This window comes from Neovison vison, chromosome 3 (assembly GCF_020171115.1).
Source record: "Neovison vison isolate M4711 chromosome 3, ASM_NN_V1, whole genome shotgun sequence".
Classification (NCBI taxonomy): domain Eukaryota; kingdom Metazoa; phylum Chordata; class Mammalia; order Carnivora; family Mustelidae; genus Neogale; species Neogale vison.
Genome location: NC_058093.1, coordinates 175,947,501 through 175,951,106, shown reverse-complemented (window position 1 = coordinate 175,951,106; position 3,606 = coordinate 175,947,501). Strand labels below are relative to the sequence as shown.

General features: G+C 52.7%; 1 protein-coding gene across 2 annotated transcripts in view; it reads left to right on the top strand.

Annotated features, from left to right (window-relative positions):
* Positions 1-2,079: 2,079 nt before the first annotated feature.
* The window catches only part of LPIN2 (lipin 2), an 83,066-nt gene continuing 81,539 nt past the window's right edge, over positions 2,080-3,606 (top strand). Inside the window, exon 1 of one of the 2 annotated variants that reach the window (XM_044243333.1) lies at positions 2,080-2,231. The gene's annotated coding sequence lies outside the window, so the exon portion shown is untranslated. Of the gene's footprint in view, positions 2,232-2,750; positions 2,819-3,606 lie in introns of those variants that run through there. The other variant, XM_044243332.1, reaches the window with a different exon arrangement.

Here is a 3,606-nt window from a genome sequence, read left to right as displayed (position 1 = left end):
GAGATGTCTAAAGCCACCAAGCACAGGCATGAAGCTCTCAGAGGAGTTTCTGGCTGATTGGAGGAGGAGGGAGTTTCAAGAAGGAAATCGTGGTCAACTGTGTCTTACCCTACAGAGACTGTGAGAGAACACTGAAAGAGTTCCACTGTATTTGGCAACCCGAAGGTCATTGCTGACTTTAGCCTAAGCAGTTTCAGGAGCCAAGAGGAGCAGGAACAGGACCAAGAGCATGAAATGAAAAAGCAGTCTCCTCTTTCCAGGTAGTGTGTCTACCTTGGGGAGAGCGAAGCTGTAATGTAAGTCAATAGCCTAAGAAGGAACAAAGGGACAAGAAAGTCTACTCCGGCTTCTCTTCTCCCTTCCCTCTCTTTCTCTTCCCTCTGCTCCTCCTTTATCTTAAGTAGCAGGAGAAGCCTGAGCCTGCTAAAGCTAAGGGAGTTGAGGAAGAGGGGACAATGGAAGAGTGAGAGTCCCCCATGGAGCTGGGAGCTGGTGGGGCCAGAGGACAGGTGAAGGAAGACATTCCTTCTTCTGACATTTCAGTGGAACAGGTTGGCATTTGGTGATTCCCCACAGACTTCTCAGGCATCGGGGCAGGAAATGAAGGGATATCATGAAACAAGTATTTAATGAGTCCCTGCTTTGCTTAAGTTGTGGTGTAAAGTCAGTAGACACCAGAGAATGAGGAAATATTAGAAATGCGAATCATTCGGAGTGAGGTATTAAACCTAAGGTTGTTTGGAGGAAGGGAGGGGATGTCTAGGGCTTCCTGAGTGATGAAAGGAAGAAAGGAAGCTTGGCAGAATATTTCCCTCCCAAGGCAGGAGGTAGCAAAACAGGAAACAGGAAAAGTCTTACTTGGGGAAAATGCAAGAAAGGAAAGAAAGCAAATGTTAACAGCATGTTCCAAGTTCCAGACATTAAGCTATATTAGGGACTTAATAGGCAAAACAATCCTGTGAGAAAGGCATCACTATTTCCATTTTATTGATGTAGAAAGTGAGGATTCAGCTCTTTTTCTCTCTTCAATTCCACTTCTCCATAGAGGAGTAAAATGCTTTGAAATATTGGAAGAGAAATCCCAGTTCTTGTCTTTTAAAAATTTTATTTCGCTTGGAAGCCAATTGGAAGGCACAGAAAAGAGGAAACATTCTTGGTATGCTTGGGCCAGTGAAACTACCTAGTCTCCGTAGGGCCCTATTTAAGGATGGGGCAAAGCTTGGCAAATGCGAAAGAGGAGGCCAAGAAAGTTAGATGAGGAAGTGGCTGCCCGTGTTCCTTCTTCATAACCACAGAGGGGCCCTGAGACTGGCTGCCGGTTTTCTGGGTCCCGGCATAGCCCAGCCACAGCACACTCCATCTGTGGGAAGAAATTGTGCGGCCGCTGGGCTCATCACGCAGAAGCTTTTTATGAATGCCTATTTTCCAAGATCCTCAAAGTTATATAAATTATCCCTGGAACGCATACTGAGAAATTAACTGACGTTTGGAAGTAACACATGCACTTCCATACATAACTTTTAATAATAACCTGCAAAAATATAGAAACCAGTGTGCAGTCATATACAGTTTTGGCAATCTCGCTCTTAAAAAGTGTATTTTTAAATGTGTAGCAGGATTGGGGAGGAGAGGGGCGGGGAGAGTAACCAAACAGGTTAAAAGTGGATTATAGAATATTCAACTGTATACCTTTTTTTGCATTTTAATATTTATTCTTTTTGACAGTAGGTATCGAAGTTCCACGGGGTTGCCATGGGGACTAGCAGAAACTTTTTTTTGGAAAAGTATACCGAGCGTTGAGCCGAGCAAGAGGCCAGTGCTCCGGGCAGTGCAGAGAAGGGAACTAGCAGCTGCCACGGTGTGTTTGGCTAGCGCGGGCGCGGGAAGGAGGCCGCTAGGGCGTCGCGCGGCCGGGAGGCGGCGGCCGAGGGCGGCGTCACGTGGTCGGGGAGGGGCCTGCGCGCAGCCCGCCCTCCCGCCGCTCGGCCGCCACAGCCGCCGCCGCCGCGTCCCATTCATGAGGGCCGCCCGGCTCGGCTGCGGCCCAGGCGGCTCCCGAGGCAGCGGCGGCGGCGGGCGCCCGGGCCTCGCGCGCGTCCTCAGCCGGCCCCGCCCCCTCAGCCTCTGGCGAGCCCGCTCTACCGGGCCGGTCCTCACTGTCGCCGTCCATCCGCCGTCTCCCCTCGGCCGCCCGCGGGCGCCGGCGAGGGTCGGGAGCGGAGGCGCCGCAGGTAAGCGGACGCCCCGCCGGGTCCTCGCGCCACCGCGCGGCCCCCACGTCGCGGCTCGGCCTCCGCGGCGGGCGTCGCGTCTCTGCGCTCGCGGGCGGCCGGGGTCTCCCAACTCGGCGCGGTGCTGCCCTGCGGGGAGGCCGGGACCCCTGCCTCGCCGCCGCGTCACGCAGACACGGCCCCCAGCGGCGCCGCAGCAGGACGGATTGGCAGGGTCGGCTGGGTTGGTGGGGGGAGCCGGGGCTGGCGGCTGCGGGGTCAGCGTGAGGAGGGGGACGTGAAGACTGACTGAAACATTCGGGTGCCCCCGGCGCAGCCCGAGGTGATGGTTACTTCAGAGCCCCCAGTTCGCGGGTTTCTGGCGTGGAGGCTGGAGCGGAGGCCGAAGTGTCGCTTGGCCGAGCGGTGCCCGCCGAGGAAAGCGCGGCTGGAGGCCGCGTCTCCATCCCGCCCCCGGCCCTGGGGGAGGGGGCGCCCGAGGCACGTGATCCGCATTGAAGCCGGGGCTGGGGAAGTTGCTGTTATTTCTCCCCCGCGGTTCGTTTGCCCCGCGCCTCCGCCTCCAGGTTGTAGACCCTGTCCTAAGCGTGAGTAGTTTTTCCCTTCTCATACCCCTGATCCCTCGGCAAATCTCAATTTCTACCGAACGCGTTACGGTAACAGTTTTATAGTAAGGGCTCCTCTCTCAACTTTAAACCTGGCGGATCACCATTTTCTTCACTCGCCTGAACAAATTAAGACTATTCTCATTGAGAATTTGGGATGACATTTTGAAGTCATAGTTCAGAAAAACAGAGCCGGAAAGATCAGCCTTCCTTTTAGAAAGTGCTGGAAGCCTGAATATTTGAAAATGCTCTGAAGGATTCCTTAAGCCGCTATACTAATTTTAATGGTACATTTCGGGATGATTTTTCCAAACCTATTTATTTTTAAACTGAAAAAGAGTCTCTGTCTTGGTGTCAGGCCAGGCCCTGTTGAAGCTGTTTGCTCAGTAGAGATGCTCGCTAAGTGTTACTGTTTATTAAAATCTGGCCTGGCTGGTTCATAATGCTTTGACAATACAAAGTCGGTTTTTAAAATACATTTGAAATATTTACAAATTATTTAGTGGTCCATGTGGTTTACATATTGAAGGTCTGATACTAATCTTAGTGGTTTAAGAATGAAAAGTGTGGCAGATGCTGAGGTGGGGAGCGTCAGAGCCCACAAGGTGCAGGGGAAGTATTCTGGTGGTCCCCTAGTGCAGCATCCTCACTTTGCCTGAAGGGCAGTCAACCAGGGGACCATACTCATCCCGAGTATAAAAAGTGGGCCTAAGGCCACCTATGAAAGAGCACTGGCCAGTGCCTGCAGCTTCTTCCTTCCAATTAAATGT